This window comes from Stenella coeruleoalba (assembly GCF_951394435.1).
Source record: "Stenella coeruleoalba genome assembly, chromosome: 7".
In the NCBI taxonomy this organism is placed as follows: domain Eukaryota; kingdom Metazoa; phylum Chordata; class Mammalia; order Artiodactyla; family Delphinidae; genus Stenella; species Stenella coeruleoalba.
In genome coordinates, this window is record NC_137153.1 from 58,065,424 (window position 1) to 58,087,101 (window position 21,678).

A 21,678-nucleotide genomic window follows, 5' to 3' on the forward strand; every position below is an offset into this window, starting at 1 on the left:
TATCACAATATAACTTCTTTCTTCCCAAACTGTCAGTATTTTCCAGTATATCAAAGGTTGGGACAGCAGGAGAATCTGCCATGCCCTCACTGCCTAATTCGGGCAAGTCACAAGCTCTGTGGATCTAAACATCCTCATATGTAAAAGGGAATCACAATAGCAAAATTTTGGATATTATGAGATAATATGAATAGAGTATTTTTCACAGAGCCTAGCTGCCAGGACATATCCTAATAAGGAATTGTCCCTGTTAAAAGTATTGTTATCACTGGCGTCTTGTCGACTAAATAAAGGGTACTAACTGAATGTAGGAGTACTCTTACTAAATGGTCAGCTGCATTCCCAGCTGCGAATGCATCTCTCACTCGACTAAGGAAGAAAATGAATTTACGTAATGCATCAAATAGTCTTTTTAGCTGGTGTACTGCATTATTTCAAGCAAGAATATTTCCATTTGCCACATTATAGAACCTCCCTTCTTATACTGCTCTTTGTATACAAATTCCTTTGCTATTTTTATAGTTTATTTTATTCTAAACATAAAATTATACATGTTCATTGTAGAAAATATAGAAATACAGAAAAGTATGATAAAGAAAACAACACTTATAAAGAAAATCAAAATTATTCATAATTCCACCTCTGGTAGTATTTTGGTGTATTTTCTCTCAATTATATACCAATGCAGCTATATAGATTATGTATATGTGTAGAAACAAATCAAAATCATTTTGCATACAGAAGTAATTCTACTTAAAAATAGGCTTGGTTCTCAAATGTAAATCCATTTGTGCAAAAGTCCATAGTGACTTTAAACTTATCACAACATGTGTTGTTGTTGGGTAAAATCAGCCCATTTTGTTCTGTTGTGTGGCTTAGTTCACATCTATAAAAGACTGTGAGTGGAAAGTCTATAAAAAGAGCAGCTTCTATATACAGTTTTACGTCCTATCTTTTTGATCAAATACCAAATCATGAGAATTTTGCATGTGAAATTTGCATGAGAACAATGCAATAAGTATTCTATGAAACTGTGATTCTCAATATTGCAGAATACATTGTTCTATGAATACAAAATTTATTCGACAATCCCTTATTTTGCTTTTATAAATAACCATGTGACACACATCACACAGAGAAACCTTAGTGTATATCACGGGTCATTTCCTTAGGAAAGAGTCCTAGAAGTTGGAGCAAGGATAAAGAAATCATTTAAGAATTATGATATATAAGGCCAAATGCTTTCCAGCATGATTGTACTTTTCTACACACTACTCACAGTGGCACTATTACTGGCACAAAGTTATCATCGTTTTAAAAATCCTCTCTGGTTAGACAGGCATGACGATGTATTCCCTTCCTTCCATTGTGGTATGCTTTCGGAGCCCTGGATGTCTACTCTTTCTCTAACCATTATAGGTCGTAGGACTCCAAATGATCTGTAGTAGCTCACATTTGTGTCAGGGCCATGGCTCCACTGGCATTACCTTCTTTCTTGTCTTGTTGCCCACCTGGGCTCGACCATTCCAAAGCCGTACTGACCAGTTTTGCTTGATGTGAGACTACACAGCTGTTTCTTCTGACACCAAGGACTACAAATTCGCCTCGTTTCTACTCTGCCACAGACTGGAAAGGGCTACTTATGTTTCCTCAATGGTTCTGGATGGGAGGATTGTTTCTGAGCTGAGTTTCTGGTTTCCCTACTTCAAATTCCCTCCTTATGTTGCAGCAGAGGTGAAGTTGTCACAGTAGTGCTTAGTTTCCAAAGTCCAACACACACACACACACACACACACACACACACACACACAATTTCAGTTCGTGTCTTCCTACCTAGGGGTGAATAAACATAAGTGAAGTGATGTGTGTGAAGTGAAGTGATTACTATAGACTGCTCTGATCACAGGCAATCACATCCATCTCAATGAGCTGATTATTATAACTCCTTACACAATTATCCAGCACCAGTCAAAGAGATTTCCCAAACAGTATTCAACATGACGGTTTATCCAGGAACAACTGCCTGTGGGACTTTGGGAACAAGAACTGAGGATGCCTTAAAAGGTGCTAAATTCCTAATTGCTGCTTTCCTAGATATTCTCTACATACTTCAGAGATACACACACACACGCACACATTACAAAATCCATAATACAAACTGCATAAAATATAAAAAATATTGCATATTACCAGGTTTCAAGCATTAATAAGAGAGTGTCGAAAATAAGAAAACAGTAAAAATTTCAGCTCTTAAGAAAGAACTTAGAAATTAAAGACATAAGAAAAAAAGAAAGGAAGAGGACTCCCATTTGCCTGGCAAGTAATGTGTTCCAAGTACTCTGTGGTTGAGTTCACCAAGGGACAGACGACTGGGGAAAAGAGAGCAGACATGATGACACAATCTCACAAAGTATTCATTGTTTATGGGAAAAGAGGAAGAGGAGCCAGACAAGAAAAAGAATCTATCAAGAAAAAGTAGGAGGGTAACCAAGATCGCATATTTACGTGGAAGTTGAAAAAGGAGCTTCAAGAAAGCAGGAACATATATATGTGTTAGCATGGGGATGTATGTATATGTATAGCTGATTCACTTTGTTATACAGCAGAAACTAACACACCATTGTAAAGCAATTATACTCCAATAAAGACATTAAAAAGAAAAAAAAAAAAGCAAGCAAGCAAGCAGGAACAAGTCCATAGTTAAGCACTGCATAAGAAGTCAAGGACAAAACCTGACAGAATTAGGTGGGATATATGGGTAGGAGGTGACCTTCAAGGGAGGATGAAAGTTCATGTTTCTTGAGTGACTTTTCTGGAGATGCCCATGATTTCCTCTTCACCCCACACCACTTTCTCATAGAATCTACCGTGTTCCCTTCCATCTCCATCTCTTCCCGTTGCCTCTGCTGAGCAGGTTAACAGCCCAGAGGGGCCCCTCTCTGGACACCAATGACTATAGGGAAGTGGACCACAAGAATCAAGAGTCTCAAGCTAAGATCATTTTGGTTCCTAAACTGGAAAATTATGTGACGCGAAGCCAAGGTGGTCAGGCCTGGGCCACATGGAAACAGCTGAGATAGCCAGTCACCAAGGGAGAGGAGAAGAAGCAGATGTGCAGAGAGCAACAGTGATGAGAGAACAGGGAGCCTCAGCAACAGATGAGAGAGAAAGACTCTGCTTCCTCTGGAGGCTGGGCTGCACTCCTTGCCCTGGAGTTCCATGAATTACCCCCCTTTCCTTCCAATGATTTTAAGTGGGATTTGGTGCCTCATAATCAAATTACCCGTAATGGAGACAGTGACTACTCTGTGCCATTGAGCTGTGTGCTAAGTATTCTCTCACAGAATGCTCACAAGAGCCCAGAAAAATAGGTGTCAGTATCTCCCTTTTCCCTGAGAGGAATCTGAAGTCCATGAGGTTAAATGATGCGCCTAAGGTCACACAGCTGCTGAGTGACTTTGGTTCTAAATTCTCATACTACCACGCTGGACCATAAACATGACACAAGCTCAATTACTGCTGATTGAGAAGGAGTCCTCAGAAGTGCAGAAAGGCTATGTCTGTGCTCTAATCTCTTCCTTTATATTGAGTTATAAACAGAACACCTTAATTTGCATTACTTATGCATTAGCATTCAGTATGCTGTATGAGAGAGGAAGTGTGTCGGAGAGAGACGGAGGCTCGGAAAAAGAAGTCGGTATTCTCCTGGTTCATGAAATACACTACAACTACAATATGAAATTTATCAGAAGTTCTTAGAGACTCTTAACAGAAGTATAAGCCTTTTCAGTTATTAAAAGGATTGAAAGCTTTTTATGGTGCATGAAAAAGACAAACTCCTCCCTTTCAAATTATTCTACTTTATAGTACAATTCCTTTAGCTGGGAGGACAACTTCAGACACTTTTTCAAATAACCCCAACCATTTAAAATGTACCTTTAGGAAGTCATGCTGAGAGTATATGGAAAAGAGACAGACAGAGTCAAAAAAGGGGGGTGGGGAAGGAGAAAGAAGGAAGAAGAAAAGGTAAGACATTGTTTCCGAAGTAGTAAGAATCTCCCAGTTGTTCTGGCCTACTTTAAAATGAGCTGGCTATTTCTATCCACAGAGAACACCTAACATTGTTTAGGTAGCTACAACTGAAACAAGAAGTTGTCCACTCCAGACAGATCTCTCCACCTATCTGTCATCCCCATCACACATAAATCAGGACCACTTACATTAACTAGACACTTTCACTGAAAGTTAGGATGCTGTCTTAGCTCAGGCTGCTATAACAAAACACTATAGATTGGGTGGCTTAAACAACATTTATGTATCACAGTTCTGGAGGCTGAGAAGACCAAGATCAAGGTACCAGCCAATTCAGTTCTTAGTGAGGACCCTCTTCCTGACTTGAGAGAGAACATTGTGTCCTTACATGACGGAAAAAAAGTGATCTCTCTCTCTCTTCTTTTTCTTATAAAGCCACTAATCCAATCATGGGGGCCCTACCCTCATGAACTCATCTAACCCTAATTACTTCCCAAAGGCCCATCTCCAAAAGATCACACTGGGGTCTATGGTTTCAACATATGAATTTTGAGGGGATACAATTCAGTCTGTAGCAAAACTTTGAACTATTAAAAGAAACTACTCAACTATTAAAAGAAAAAAAATATGTGAGCAACACCCCAGAATATCAGCCATGATATTACAACAGGATACAAATATCTACCCAAGTAGAATGAGAACCTTTAAACAAACACCAAGGAACTTCTATATTTTAGGAAGTTTGGAGAAAAGATCTTTGAAGATGGTTTTAGGCATCTTAAACCATGAGAAATGATGTTTAAGCAAAGAGTTTTAGTAGATCTTCATTGAGAGAAGATCAAATTGGAAAACATGGGCATGAGCGGGGGGAGCAGAGGCCTTACATGTAGGCCACAGTCCCAGGAACAGAATCCAGATGCTGAGGATGCTGAGAGGAGGAAGGTCAGCTGCTACATCCTCTCTCTGGGCCATGTGCTAAGGAGACCCCTGGGACTGAGGGAAGTTCAAAAACTCTGACTTGAAACCAGTTTAAAAATCGATCCTGTAACCTTTGAAATCCTGAATACAACATGTAATTTCAGAAATTCAGTTGTGGCTTGAATTCAGTTTGGGGGGATAATTGTTGTTGTTTTTGGAAAACCTCTTCCATTAGACCTTTTGGTTCTACAAAAGTAAAGCCAAGATCCTAATTTGAAATAAAAAATTTCCAGAAAACATTAATTGCTTTGTATAATTCTATCTAAAACTCTCTTTATTATGTGTGCAGTTGTCTGTCAGCAGACTGTGGCTAAGAAGTAGGCTGGAAGGAAAGCTGAGATTACTTTCCTCACCCTTTCTAGGACTCACTGTACGGGTAGAGTATGTGGACTCCAAGTAAAGGAGACACACAGCAGAGCACACCCATTGTCAAGAAGTAAGGTGGCTTCTGGGACACGGCAACAGACCAGGAGAGTCACTCTGTGGCAGGGCTTTTCCTAAGAACATTGGGAGTCTTCATATTTATTACCATTTTAAGATTTTTCTCTTCTCTGATAAAATTCCCTTCAATTATTCTCACACCTTCATTAAAGTTTTGCTAAATATTATAGCTTGGTCTTAGTAAAGAGATTAAATTAATAGTAAAAAAATTATTAAAATAGTAAATTTTATGTTATGTAGATATTGCCACAGTTTTATCCCACAAAGAAAAGCCCAGGCCCAGATAGGTTCACTAGTGAATTCTACTGAATGTATAAAGAAAAATTAACATCAATCCTTCCCAAGCTCTTCCAAAAAACAGAAGAGGAGGGAGAATTTCCCAATTCATTTCCTGTGAGTCCAGTATTAACCTAATACCAAACCAAAAAAAAAAAAACCCCTTCAGACCAATATCCTTTATAAACAGAGATGCAAGATCTTCAACAAATCCTGGCACATGGAATCCAGCAGCATTACCAGCTGAGCTTTATCCCAGGTACACAAGGTTGGTTTAATATGTGAAATTTAATCAATGGAACACATCACACTAATAGAATAAGGGCCAAAACCACATGATCATCTCAAAAGATGAAGACAAATCATTTGACAAAAAGCTGATCCTAAAATTCAGATGGAAATGCAAGGGATAGAGAATAGCCAAAACATTCGTTAAAAGAAAATTAAAGTTGGAGGACTCACATGTTTCAAAAGTTAATTTCAAAGCTATGGTTATCAAGACAGTGTGATTCTGGCTAAGAATAGATATATATAGATCAATGGAACAGAATAGAGAGTCCAGAAATAAGCCCTTATACTTAGTCACATAATTTTTGAAAAGAGTGCCAAGACAACTTAATGGAGAAAGAACAGTCTTTTAACAAATGGTGCTGGGACAACTGAATTTCATATGAAAAATAATAAAGTTGGACCCCGACCTCACACTATATACAGAAATTAACTCAAAATGGATCACTCACCTAAATGTAAGAGCCCAAACTATAAAACACTTAGAGGAAAACATGAAGTAAATCTTTGTGAACTTGGGTTAGGCAATGATTTCTTAGCTATAACATCAAAAGCATGTGACAAAAGAAAAAAATAGGTAAATTGGACTTAACGCAAATCAAAAACGTTTGTGCTTCAAAGGACTATTAAATAAGTGAAAAGACAACCCACAGAATAGGAGAAAATATTTGCAAACCATATACAAGGAACTTGTATCCAGATTATATAATGAACTGTTACAACTCAAGAATAAAAAGACAATCTGCATTTCCCTGATGATTAGCGATGTTGAGAATCTTTTCATGTGTCTGTAGGTCCTCCTCTGGAAAATGTCTGTTCAGCTCCTCTGCCCATTTTTTTTTAATTGGGTTGTTTGGCTTTTTGATATTAAGTTGTATAGGTTCTTTTTACATCTTGAATATTAACCTTTATCAGATGTATAATTTGCAAATATCTTCTCCCATTCAGTACATTGGCTTTTCATTTGTTGATAGTTTTCTTCACTGTGCAAAAAGTTTTTTTAGTTTGCTGTAGTTCCATTTGTTTATTTTTGCTTTTGTTGCGCTTGCATGAGGAGACAGGTCCAAAAAACATTGCTAAGACCGATGTCAAAGAGTGTACTGTGTCTGTTTTCTTCTAGGAGTTTCATGGTTTCATGTCTTACATTCCAGTCTAATCCATTTTGAATTTATTTTTGTATATGGTGGAAGACGGTGGTCCAGTTTTCTCAACACCATTTGTTGAAGAGACTATTCTCAATTGTCTCTTCTTGCCTCCCTTGTCATAGATTACTTAACCCTTATATGGGTTTATTGGGCTCTCTATTTTATTCCATTGATTTATATATGTCTGTGATTATCAAAAAGATGAAAAATAATAAGTGTTGGCAAGGATGTAGAGAAAAAGGAACCCTTATGCACTGTTCGTGGGAATATAAGTTGGTGCAGCCACTATGGAAAACAGTCTGGAGGTTCCTCAAAAAATTAAAAATAGAACTACTGTATGATCCAATAATTTCACTTCTGGAAGATATATGCACACTTATGTTCATTGCACCATTATTTACAGTAGTCAAGATATGGAAACAATTTAAGTGTCCATTGATAGATGAATGAATAAAAAGGATGTGATTATATACATATATATACAACAAAATATTATTCAGACATAACAGAGAATGAAATCTTACCATTTGCAACAACATGGATGGACCTACAGGGTATTATGCTAAGTGAAATAAGTCAGACAGAGAAAGACAGTTACCTTATGACTTCACTTACATGTTGAGTCTAAAAGACAAAACAAACAAAGCAAAACAGAAACAGACTCAGAGATACAGAAAACAAACGTAGTTGCCAGAAGGGAAAGGAGTTGGGGGTGAAATAGATGAAGAGGATTAAGAGGTACAAAATTCCAGTTATAAAATAAATAAGTCACGGGGGTGTAGTTTACAGTATAGGAAATATAGTCAGTAATATTGCAATAACTTCGTATGGTGACAGATGATAACTAGACTTACCTTGGTGGTCATTTAAAAAATGTGTATAAATGTTGAGTCACTATGAGGTACACTTGAAACTGTTACAATACTGTATGTCAATTGTACTTTAATTAAAGAAAAGAAGATGAACAGACCAATTGAAAAACAGGCAAAGGACTTGAACAGGCATTTCTCCAAAAAAGATATACAAATGGCCAATAAACACATGCAAAGATGCTCAAAACCATTAGTCATTAGCAAAATGCAAATAAAAACCACAGTGAGATACCACTTCATATCCACCAGTATGTCTATTATCAAAAAGATGGACAATAACAAGTTCTGGCAAAGATGTGGAGAAATTGGAAAGCTCATACATTGCTGGTAGAAATGTAAGACAGTGTAGTCACCTTGTAAAACAGGCTGAAAATTCCTCAAAAGCTTAAGCTTGGAGTTATCATATAACCCAGCCATCCCACTCCTAGGTATTTACACAAGAAAATGAAAACATATGCCCACACAAAAACTTCTACATGAATGTTCACAGCAGTAGTCTTCATAATCATCCCAAAGTAGAAACAAACCAAATGGCAATTAACTGATGAGTGGATAAAGAAAATGTGGTGGGGGACGAGGGGAAGATGGCGGAAGAGTAAGACGCGGAGATCACCTTCCTCCCCACAGATACACCAGAAATACATCTACACGTGGAACAACTCCTACAGAACACCTACTGAACGCTGGCAGAAGGCCTCAGACCTCCCAAAAGGCAAGAAACCCCCCACGTACCTGGGTAGGGCAAAAGAAAAAAAGAAAAAACAGAGACAAAAGAACAGGGACAGGACCTGCACCAGTGGGAGGGAGCTGTGAAGGAGGAAAAGTTTCCACACACTAGGAAGCCCCTTCGCGGGCGGAGACTGTGGGTGGTGGAGGGAGGGAGCTTCGCAGCCGCAGAGGAGAGCACAGCAACAGGGGTGCGGAGGGCAAAGCGGGGACATTTCCCCGCACAGAGGCTTGGTGCCGACCGGCACTCACCAGCCCGAGAGGTTTGTCTACTCACCCGCCGGGGCGGGCGGGGCTGCGAGCTGAGCCTCGGGCTTTGGTCGGAGCGCAGGGAGAGGACTGGGGTTGGCGGCGTGAACACAGCCTGAAGGGGTTAGTGCACCACGGCGGGCCGGGAGTCCGGGAAAGGTCTGGACCTGCCGAAGAGGCAGGAGACTTTTTCTTACCTCTTTGTTTCCCGGTGCGCGAGGAGAGGGGATTAAGAGCGCTGCTTAAAGGAGCTCCAGAGACGGCCGCGAGCCGCGGCTAAAAGTGCGGACCCCAGAGACAGGCAGGAGACGCTAAGGCTGCTGCTGCCGCCACCAAGGGGCCTGTGTGCGAGCACAGGTCGCTATCCACACCTCCTTTCCGGGGAGCCTGTGCAGCCCGCCACTGCCGGGTTCCCGGGATCCAGGGACAACTTCCCCAGGAGAACGCACGGCGCGCCTCAGCCTGGTGCAACGTCATGCTGGCCTCTGCTGCCGCAGGCCCGCCCCGCACTCCGTGCCCCTCCCTCCCCCGTGGCCTCAGTTAGGCGGAGCCCCCGAATGAGCGGCTCCTTTAACCCCGTCCTGTCTGAGCGGAAAAACAGACGCCCTCCGCCGACCTACACGCAGAGGCGGGGCCAAATCCAAAGCTGAGCCCCTGGGAGCTGTGAGAAAAAAGAAGGGAAAGGGAAATCTCTCCCAGCAGCCTTAGAAGCAGCGGATTAAAGCTCCACAATCAACTTGATGTACCCTGCATCTGTGGAATACATGAATAGACGAGTCATCCCAAATTGAGGAGCCCTGTGGATGAAAGGCTCTTGGTGCTGCAGCCAGGAGTCAGTGCTGTGCCTCTGAGGTGGGAGAGTCAACTTCAGGACACTGGTCAACAAGACACCTCCCAGCTCCACATAATATCAAATGGCGAAAATCTCTCAGAGATCTCCATCTCAATGCCAGCACCCAACTTCACTAAACGACCAGCAAGCTACAGTGCTGGACACCCTATGCCAAACAACTAGCAAAACAGGAACACAACCCCACGCATTAGCAGAGAGGCTGCCTAAAATCATAATAAGTTCACAGACACCCCAAAACACACCACCAGATGTGGACCTGCCCACCAGAGAGACAAGATCCAGCCTCATCCACCAGAACCCAGGCTGTAGTCCCCTCCACCAGGAAGCCTACACAACCCACTGAACCAACCTTAGCCACGGGGGACAGACACCAAAAACAATGGGAACTATGAACCTGCAGCCTGCAAAAAGGAGTCCCCAAACACAGTAAGATAAGCAAAATGAGAAGAGAGAAAAACACACCGCAGATGAAGAAGCAAGATAAAAACCCACCAGACCTAACAAATGAAGAGGAAATAGGCAGTCTACCTGAAAAAGAATCCAGAATAATGATAGTAAAGATGATCCAAAATCTTGGAAATAGAATAGACAAAATGCAAGAAACATTTAACAAGGACCTAGAAGAACTAAAGATGAAACAAACAACGATGAACAACACAATTAATGAAATGAAAAATACTCTAGATGGGATCAATAGCAGAATAACTGAGATAGAAGAACGGATAAATGACCTGAAAGATAAAATAGTGGAAATAACTACTGCAGAGCAGAATAAAGAAAAAAGAATGAAAAGAACTGAGGACAGTCTCAGAGACCTCTGGGACAACATTAAACGCACCAACATTCGAATTATAGGGGTTCCAGAAGAAGAAAAGAAAAAGAAAGGGACTGAGAAAATATTTGAAGAGATTAGAGTTGAAAACTTCCCTAATATGGGAAAGGATATAGTAAATCAAGTCCAGGAAGCACAGAGAGTCCCACACACGATAAATCCAAGGAGAAATACGCCAAGACACATAATAATCAAACTGTCAAAAATTAAATACAAAGAAAGCATATTAAAAGCAGCAAGGGAAAAACAACAAATAACACACAAGGGAATCCCCATAAGGTTAACAGCTGATCTTTCAGCAGAAACTCTGCAAGCCAGAAGTGAGTGGCAGGACATATTTAAAGTGATGAAGGAGAAAAACTTACAACCAAGATTACTCTATCCAGCAAGGATCTCATTCAGATTTGATGGAGAAATTAAAACCTTTACAGACAAGCAAAAGTTGAGAGAGTTCAGCACCACCAAACCAGCTTTACAACAAATGCTAAAGGAACTTCTCTAGGCAAGAAACACAAGAGAAGGAAAAGACCTACAATAACGAACCCAAAACAATTAAGAAAATGGGAATAGGAACATACATATCAATAACTACCTTAAATGTAAATGGACTAAATGCTCCCACCAAAAGACACAGATTGGCTGAATGGATACAAAAACAAGACCCATATATATGCTGTCTACAAGAGACCCACTTCAGACCTAGAGACACATACAGACTGAAAGTAAGGGGATGGAAAAAGATATTTCATGCAAATGGAAACCAAAAGAAAGCTGGAGTAGCAATTCTCGTATCAGACAAAATAGACTTTAAAATAAAGACGATTACAAGAGACAAAGAAGGACACTACATAATGATCAAGGGATCGATCCAAGAAGAAGATGTAACAATTGTAAATATTTATGCACCCAACATAGGAGCACCTCAATACATAAGGCAAATACTAACAGCCATAAAAGGGGAAATCGACAGTAACACATTCATACTAGGGGACTTTAACATCCCACTTTCACCAATGGACAGATCATCCAAAATGAAAATAAATAAGGAAACACAAGCTTTAAATGATACATTAAACAAGATGGACTTAATTGATATTTATAGGACACTCCATCCAAAAACAACAGAATACACATTTTTCTCAAGTGCTCATGGAACATTCTCCAGGATAGATCATATCTTGGGTCACAAATCAAGTCTTGGTAAATTTAAGAAAATTGAAATTGTATCAAGTATCTTTTCCGACCACAACGCTATGAGACTAGATATCAATTACATGAAAAGATCTGTAAAACATACAAACAAATGGAGGCTAAACAATACACTACTTAGGGCTTCCCTGGTGGCACAGTGGTTGAGAGTCCACCTGCCGGTGCAGGGGACATGGGTTCGTGCCCTGGTCCGGAAGGATCCCACATGCCGCGGAGACTGAATCAGGAAGAAATAGAAAATATGAAGAGACCAATTACAAACACTGAAATTGAAACTGTGATTAAAAATCTTCCAACAAACAAAAGCCCAGGACCAGATGGCTTCACAGGCAAATTCTATCAAACATTTAGAGAAGAGTTATCACCTATCCTTCTCAAACTCTTCTAAAATACAGCAGAGGGAGGAACACTCCCAAATTCATTCTACGAGGCCACCATCACCTTGATACGAAAACCAGACAAGGATGTCACAAAGAAAGAAAACTACAGGCCAATATCACTGATGAACATAGATGCAAAAATCCTCAACAAAATACTAGCAAACAGAATCCAACAGCACATTAAAAGGATCATACACCATGATCAAGTGGGGTTTATTCCAGGAATGCAAGGATTCTTCAATATACGCAAATCAATCAATGTGAACACCATATTAACAAACTGAAGGAGAAAAACCATATGATCATCTCAATAGAAGCAGAGAAAGCTTCTGACAAAATTCAACACCCATTTATGATAAAAACCCTGCAGAAAGTAGGCATAGAGGGAACTTTCCTCAACATAATAAAGGCCATATATGACAAATCCACAGCCAACATTGTCCTCAATGGTGAAAAACTGAAAGCATTTCCACTAAGATCAGGAACAAGACAAGGTTGCCCACTCTCACTGCTCTTATTCAACATAGTTTTGGAAGTTTTAGCCACAGCAATCAGAGAAGAAAAGGAAATAAAAGTAATCCAAATCGGAAAAGAAGAAGTAAAGCTGTCACTGTTTGCAGATGACATGATACTATACATAGAGAATCCTAAAGATGCTACCAGAAAACTACTAGAGCTAATCAATGAATTTGGTAAAGTTGCAGGATACAAAATTAATGCACAGAAATCTCTGGCATTCCTATACACTAATGATGAAAAATCTGAAACTGAAATCAAGAAAACACTCCCATTTACCACTGCAACAAAAAGAATAAAATATCTAGGAATAAACCTACCTAAGGAGACAAAAGACCTGTATGCAGAAAACTATAAGACACTGATGAAAGAAATTAAAGATGATACAAATAGATGGAGAGATATACCATGTTCTTGGATTGGAAGAACCAACATTGTGAAAATAACTCTACTACCCAAAGCAATCTACAGATTCAATGCAATTCCTATCAAACTACCACTGGCATTTTTCACAGAACTAGAACAAAAAATCTCACAATTTGTATGGAAACACAAAAGACCCCGAATAGCCAAAGCAATCTTGAGAACGAAAAACGGAGCTGGAGGAATCAGGCTCCCTGACTTCAGACTATACTACAAAGCTACAGTAATCAAGACAGTATGGTACTGGCACAAAAACAGAAAGATAGATCAATGGAACAGGATAGAAAGCCCAGAGATAAACCCACGCACATATGGTCACCTTATCTTTGATAAAGGAGGCAGGAATGTACAGTGGAGAAAGGACAGCCTCTTCAATAAGTGGTGCTGGGAAAACTGGACAGGTACATGTAAAAGTATGAGATTAGATCACTCCCTAACACCATACACAAAAATAAACTCAAAATGGATTAAAGACCTAAATGTAAGGCCAGAAACTATCAAACTCTTAGAGGAAAACATAGGCAGAACACTCTATGACATAAATCACAGCAAGATCCTTTTGGACCCACCTCCTAGAGAAATGGAAATAAAAATAAAAAAAAAAAATGGGACCTAAAGAAACTTCAAAGCTCTTGCACAGCAAAGGAAACCATAAACAAGACCAAAAGACAACCCTCAGAATGGGAGAAAATATTTGCAAATGAAGCAACTGACAAAGGATTAATCTCCAAAATTTACAAGCAGCTCATGCAGCTCAATAAAAAAAAACAAACAACCCAATCCAAAAATGGTCAGAAGACCTAAATAGACATTTCTCCAAAGAAGATATACAGACTGCCCACAAACACATGAAAGAATGCTCAACATCATTAATCATTAGAGAAATGCAAATCAAAACTACAATGAGATATCATGTCACACCAGTCAGAATGGCCATCATCAAAAAATCTACAAACAATAAATGCTGGAGAGGGTGTGGAGAAAAGGGAACCCTCTTGCACTGCTGGTGGGAATGTGAATTGGTACAGCCACTATGGAGAACAGTATGGAGGTTCCTTAAAAAACTACAAATAGAACTACCATATGACCCAGCAATCCCACTACTGGGCATATACCCTGAGAAAACCATAATTCAAAAATAGTCATGTACCAAAATGTTCATTGCAGCTCTATTTACAATAGCCCGAAGATGGAAACAACCTAAGTGCCCATAATCAGATGAATGGATAAAGAAGATGTGGCACATATATACAATGGAATATTACTCAACCATAAAAAGAAACAAAATTGAGCTATTTGTAATGAGGTGGATAGACCTAGAGTCTGTCATACAGAGTGAAGTAAGTCAGAAAGAGCAAGACAAATACCGTATGCTAACCGTATGCTAAGAAAAAAAAATGTCATGAAGAACCTAGGGGTAAGACAGGAATAAAGACACAGACCTACTAGGGAAAGGACTTGAGGATATGGGGAGGGGGAAGGGTGAGCTATGACAAAGCGAGAGAGAGGCATGGACATATATACACTACCAAACGTAAGGTAGATAGCTAGTGGGAAGCAGCCACATAGCACAGGGAGATCAGCTCGGTGCTTTGTGACCACCTAGAGGGGTGGGATAGGGAGGGTGGGAGGGAGGGAGACGCAAGAGGGAAGAGATATGGGAACATATGTATATGTATAACTGATTCACTTTGTTATAAAGCAGAAACCAATACACCATTGTAAAGCAATTATACCCCAATAAAGATGTCAAAAAAAAAAAAAGAAGAAAATGTGGTATATCCATACAATGGAATATTATTCCACTTTAAAGGAATGAAATACTGATACATTGCTCCAATATAAATAAAACTTGAAAACATCATGTTAAATGAAAGAAGACAGGTAAAAAAGTCAATACATATGATTCTATTTACATGAAAGGTCCAGAATGGGCAAATCCATAGAGACAGGAAGTAGATTATAGTTGTCAGGGGCTGGGAGTAATGAGGAATAGAGAGTGACTGCCAATGGGTACAGAGCTTTTCTCTGGGGTAATGAAAATGTTCTGTAATTAGAAAGTGGTAATTGTTGCACATCCTTGAAATATACTAAAAACTATGGAATGAATTACATGATATGTGAATTATATCACGATAGAGCTGTTTACCTTTTTAAAGATAAGCATGTGCTGTAAGTGTGTGAACTCTTATTTGAATTGTTATGAAGTAGATAAACTTAGTCAATGTGTGACTGTAAATTGCAAAGTTGTTTAGTGATAAAGGGACACAGGGTTTCTACTCTGATTAACTTGATATTCAGGGAAGACTGTGTCAGACTTCCTCGGGACTTTCTCTTACGGAGAACAGGATTCTGCCTCCCTACAGATTGAAGAGAGTAAGAAGCCCTACAGATTATTAAGTGACTTTGAAGTTGAAAGTGGCACCCACGTGCCAGGACTGCTATGTGCAGCCCTATGGGTTGTGCACTAGTCATACAGATGATGTTGTAGTTGGTGCCCTCTGAAGCTGTGCTGGCAGCCCTGCTGTGTCCTTCAAGGAGTCTTGGACCCAGGCACACTTCAGTAAGAACATCACCACCATTAATTACCTGAAAGCATAATTTTAATTCTCACTCTGAATATGAACTCTGCTTCATAGGAATCTCTCTCTAGTCTTCACAGTTTATATTTAGAATGATTTCTCCGCAGCCCAGAGGAAAACTTAAGTGTAATCACAGGTGATGCTTCTGGAAGCATAAAAGGACTCACAGTGAGTTCAGTAGTCAGCTGTACATCAAGGTCACTAGAATGAACTGCTGCCTTTATGCCTCAGGTCCTAAATGATTCTCATGGAGTGTTCAAGTGCCATAGCTTTCCATGCACAGTTTTACTGTGACAGCCTCTTACTCTCAGACCAGAAGTGAGCTTAGAAAAAGTAAAGAAAAATATATTTTGCTTATTGCTGGAAGAAAAAAGGCAAAATTAGATATCCTATTCTATATTCTAGATTTATTTCTTGTTTGGTGCTCTCTACGAGGCATTCAATATGATTCCATTCACTCTGGACTGCATTTAAGATTTTTCCCTTATATAAATACACCAAAACATAGAAGGGATCTATTGAGAAGAGGTAGCTCCCCTTATATTCTTGTCATTAGTGAATATTTATGAATATCTGATAGCTCTTAACCTGTCAGCTGAGCCTTCTACAGATCTAAATAAGACTTTTTTATTTTACATAGTTTCCTACAGCAGCACAACATTTCTGGAGCCGCTTCACTGGGAGGACTCTGTCAACAATCAGCATTTCACTGGCATTAACATGCAGTAAAAGACAATGAAGCATGACTCAATTAAACAGCAAAAAAAAAAAAAAAAAAAGTCTGTCTTCAGATAACATTAACCCAGTAGTTTTCAAAACCTATGTGGGGTTTCTGCTGCATGACTAGCATTAAGGTCAGTACTTTGAAAACCTGTGCCCAAGCATCTAACAAACCCGAACACAAGAGGATTTAGAGGAAAGAGCAAAACTCTGTTTTGATTTATCTCCTTCTCATACTGTATCCAGATATTTTACAATTTATAGCATACAATATCAATTAGATCTCACTGCTGCAAAGATTTAGAACAAATTTTCCATTTGAGATGTCAATGGAAATTTAATTTGCACAGAAGATACAGTTTGGGAGACATGTTTGGGAGTCAGCTGGATTTAAAACAAACAAACAAAAAAGGCTTATGCAGGGAGTGGTTCAGAGGAAATATGAAAGCACCCAGGTATGAACTCACAGGACATCTGATACCTGGGTATGCCAATCGACACATTCCATAGCCAGAAAAGAGACATACTACAATCGCCAAGGTTCAAGAGAAAAGATGGCACTCTTCTATGATATGTAAATGTACATGCTTATATCTCACGTAACCAGGAGGGATGGATGTGTTCCTTACAGACCCAGAGGTTTTTTTCTTCATTTTCTTTTTGTTGTACTTGAAATATTTAACACCTTAGGTTTAAGCCTTCAATATTTTAGGTTTCATTATATTGAACACAATCATTTCAGTTCAAGTTGCTCTCATTGAACTGCACCATTTTAAAAAAACTATATGGGGCTTCTCTGGTGGCGCAGTGGTTGAGAGTTTGCCTGCCGATGCAGGGGACACGGGTTCGTGCGCCGGTCCGGCAAGATCCCACATGCCGCGGAGCGGCTGGGCCCGTGAGCCATGGCCGCTGAGCCTGCGCGTCCGGAGCCTGTGCTCCGCAATGGGAGAGGCCACAGCAGTGAGAGGCCCGCGTACAGAAAAAAACAAACAAACAAAAAAAACTATATGATTTCACCAAAGTGAAGATAAAATATATTCAAATACTATATAACAAAATTTTTTGAAGATTTCACTGTTTGCGAAAATTATTAAAATTCTTTCACTTCAATGGTAACAAAAAGCATGGATAAATGACATATGTTGAACTCACGGGTAAATAGCAAAGAAAAATGCTCTGGCACACTTAAGATATGATTTATAAATTCTGAATCATTATTTTAAGCTATGATTAACATAAATTCTTTCAAGTTTGAATTTCTTTTGTAAGAAAGCTATAAAAATATGCCAATAAAAGGGGAACTAAATTAAAACAATAGACCTTTAAGATAAATTTACACATTTAAAGCATGATACCTTTTTAAAGTTGTAGACATTAAAATGCATACTGAAATCACAAGTTAATTTAAAAATCATCAAAAATGATGGCAATAGAATGTAACTAAATGTCCTAATTAGACAATCACTGTTTATTATATTCAGAAGCTAGGAATATAAAAGGGAAACCTACAAAAATGAGAATTTCAAGTTATGAAAGCAACTGATCAGGATAATTTAAAAGAAGAAATGATTTTTCTGTTAGAAAATATTAAAAGATCAATGTATTGATCTTTCCAAAGAACACTAAAAGTTTACTGGTTGAATTAGTTTCCCATGGCTGCTGCAAAAAATTACTACAAACTGTGACTTAAAACAACACAACTTTGTTCTCTTACCTTTCCGGACCCTTGAGAGGAGAACCTGTTTCTTGGTCTTTGTTAGGCTTCTAGCAGCGCCTGTATCCTCAGCTCATGGCCCCGTCCTCCATCTTCAAAGCGCATTGCCCGAATCTCTGCTTCCATTATCACATTGCCTTTCCCTCTCCATAGTCAAGTCAGCCTCTGCCTCCCACCCCTAATAGGACAACTGTGACTGCATTTAGGGCCCACCCAGATTATCCAGGATAATCTCCCCATCTCAAGATCCTGAACTTAATCACACTCGTAAAGTCCCTGTTGCCATTTAAGGTAACAGACACAGGTTCCAGGGATTCGGATGGGGATATCTTTGGGTTCATTATTCAGTCTGCCACAACAGTCCAAAAAATATATTTTAAAATCCCAATCTCCATCCTGGGAGTTATACAAGTTAATGCTTTCTAGATCAGCTTTACTTAGCATATGTCATTATTTTCCATTGGGAAGTTACAGCTTGGTCAGGCTGGCTTACCATCAATATCTTGCAACTGAGGGTCTGTCCTAAGAGCATCCATTTGGTCTCTCAGCCCAAGCTAGAGACACTGGGCAACATAATAAAGGGGGCTGGTTCCTTTGAAAGGTAGGGACATACATCACGATTCTTCCCATTACTAGTCATACAGATAGACGGATGTGTTTTATTTTTTTTTGTCTAATCACTGGATAAGTGATCTAGATTTCAAACTAAAACACACTTCTGAAAATTATTCCTTTGCTGTCCAACAGCTTTTAAGTTTAATTATGTCCCATTTATCTTTATTTTTATTTTCATTACTCTAGGAGGTGGGTCAAAAAAGATCTTGCTGTGGTTTATGTCAAAGAGTGTTTTTCCTCTAAGAGTTTTATAGTGTCTGGCCTTACATTTAGGTCTTTAATCCATCTGGACTTTATTTTTGTGTATGGTGTTATTTGTAGTGAGGTGGATGGACCTAGAGTCTGTCATACAGAGTGAAGTAAGTCAGAAAGAGAAAAACAAATACCATACGCTAATGCATATATATGGAATCTAAAAAAAAAAAAAAGGTACTGATGAACCTAGTGGCAGGGCAGGAATAAAGACATAGATATAGAGAGACTTGAGGACACAGGGGGTGGGGAGGTGGAAGCTGGAGCGAAGTGAGAGTAGCATCGACATATATTCACTGCCAAATGTAAAATAGCTAGTGGGAAGCAGCTGCGTAGCACAGGGAGATCAGCTCGGTGCTTTGCGACGACCTAGAGGGGTGGGATAGGGAGGGAGGGTGGGAGGCTCAAGAGGGAGGGGATATGGGGACATATGTATGCATATGGCTGACTCACTTTGTTGTGCAACAGAAACTAACACAGTATTGTGAAGCAATGATACTCCAATAAAGATCTATTAAAAAAAAAAAAAAACCTTATGTGTTACCTGGGAGGATTAGCTTAACACGAATCGGTGCTGCAAAGATGTAAGGTTTTAAAAGTTTATTTTCTTTCATTATTAAAATATGTGTCCGTTGAAGAAAATGTGAAAGCTATAGATTGCAAAAAATGAAGAAAATAAAAATCACCTGTAATACTGAAAAAAAAAAATTATCCCTGGGCTTCCCTGGTGGCGCAGTGGCTGAGAGTCCGCCTGCCAATGCAGGGGACACAGGTTCGTGCCCCGGTCCAGGAAGATCCCACATGCCGCGGAGTGGCTGGGCCCGTGAACCATGGCCGCATGAGCCTGCGCGTCCGGAGCCTGTGCTCCGCAACGGGAGAGGCCATAACAGTGAGAGGCCCGCGTACCGCAAAAAAAAAAAAAAAATTATCCCTAACTAGTCAGGAAAATTTTTTTTTAATTTGTCCTCTTTTAAAACTGCTAATTATTTCTGGAAGATAGGCCTAGTAAAGTGGAAATAATGTGGGCTTCGGAGTTATAGCTCTGGGCTTTACTAATTACTAGGTTCTGTGTGATCTTAGGTAGTCAATGCTTAACATTTTAGATGCTCAGTTATTCATCTATAAGATGGTGATGGAAATACCTAAGAGGTTTATTGTGAGAACATCAGGGTTTTGCTATAATAGCTGGCATAGAATAGCTGCTCAGTAAATATGTTACTTTCCACCTTTTACATGAGAAAACCTGTCTATAAAAAGTACATAGTAAAATAAGATCGATTTACCATTGTTCAGTATTGTCTATAGAATAAATTCAGATATAACCGGTAAATAAAGTAACATGAAAATAGTAATGCTCTCATTGAACGCTTGATAACAGCATGTATTATAAATGTGAAATAAGTAGTGTTGCCAAGTTTAATAAGAGTCAGACATTCGGTAAATTAAAGTTATCATTCTACTATTTAAGAGGTTATTTACCTATGTCATTAAATTACCACTGAATTGGCAGTTCTCCCAATTTCCTGCACCTCTCTGCATTTGCATTATGTCAGCCTAAAATGTTTATGTTAAAAATGCTGGCAAAGCCTCAATAAGTATGACTTAGGTGTCAAAACAGTAACTTTAAGAATCCCTTTGATAGTGATGGATAATACAAGTATTTTTCTAGATCACAAAAGGTAAGAAAATCTACATACTAAGGTGTAAAGTAAAACTTCCTTTCCCCTCCCAAAATATTTGAAGTCGTTCTCCTGAGAAAAGTCTACTTTATACATCATTCTTAAGGAAGTAAAGAAGCTGATAGAGCAACCGTCCTTGTCAACACAACACAGATCTCAAATATGCAGCAACTGGTCACTGAGGAGCTCGGAAGTAGTCTAGAGTTTCTCAGATCTCCATAGGATGTGTCATTAAATCTTCTCCTCCTGCTGGGTCTGACTTCTGGGGAAAAAAGCATACGGTATAAAAATTACTATATTTGGTAGTGAGTACTAATGATCACTCAAAAGCCTCATCCTTCAGTCTCTATGGCCTTTAGCATCTAGTTGGTTATGAATGTGACATGCTTTGATTTGATTTAATAATCTTTTTGAATTTATAGTTCAGAACTTATTGTATAAAAATTATCTGTAAAATCAGATACTCCCATATATGGAGAGACATATACATTTATTTCTGGTGTTATCCCATGAACAGATTGTAAAATTAAGGCAAGAAGACCAAGGTCTGTCCGAGGCAAAGTTTACAAAGGTGCTCTTTCCCCTTAAATTACTAGGATCTGAAAACAGATTTAACACAAACATACACACACAAACCAGACATATAAGTGATGTAAAGTAACACTGTTTTTCTGCAGTGTGAGAAGTGGAAACTCAATGATGTCACATGAACTAAAAAACTGTATTTGATTTCTATATGGGCAATATCTTAATCACTGTATGGAATGGCCGAGGAAAGTATTTTGAAATGTGCAGGAATTAGTCTATGATCCATACAAAAACTATAGCATTTTCTGTGTTACAATAAATTTGCAAGTTGAATTTCATACATGTCATATTATATTACACAGGGCATA

The 21,678-nt window shown here is 39.0% G+C and overlaps 1 protein-coding gene across 3 annotated transcripts in view; it reads right to left on the bottom strand.

Annotated features, from left to right (window-relative positions):
- The window catches only part of LOC307189416 (uncharacterized protein), a 51,923-nt gene extending 33,225 nt beyond the window's left edge, over positions 1 to 18,698 (bottom strand). For 2 of the 3 annotated variants that reach the window (XR_013829183.1, XM_079927465.1), the window contains exon 1: positions 18,237 to 18,698. The gene's annotated coding sequence lies outside the window, so the exon portion shown is untranslated. Of the gene's footprint in view, positions 1 to 9,204; positions 9,492 to 18,236 lie in introns of those variants that run through there. The other variant, XR_013829184.1, reaches the window with a different exon arrangement.
- Positions 18,699 to 21,678: the final 2,980 nt, after the last annotated feature.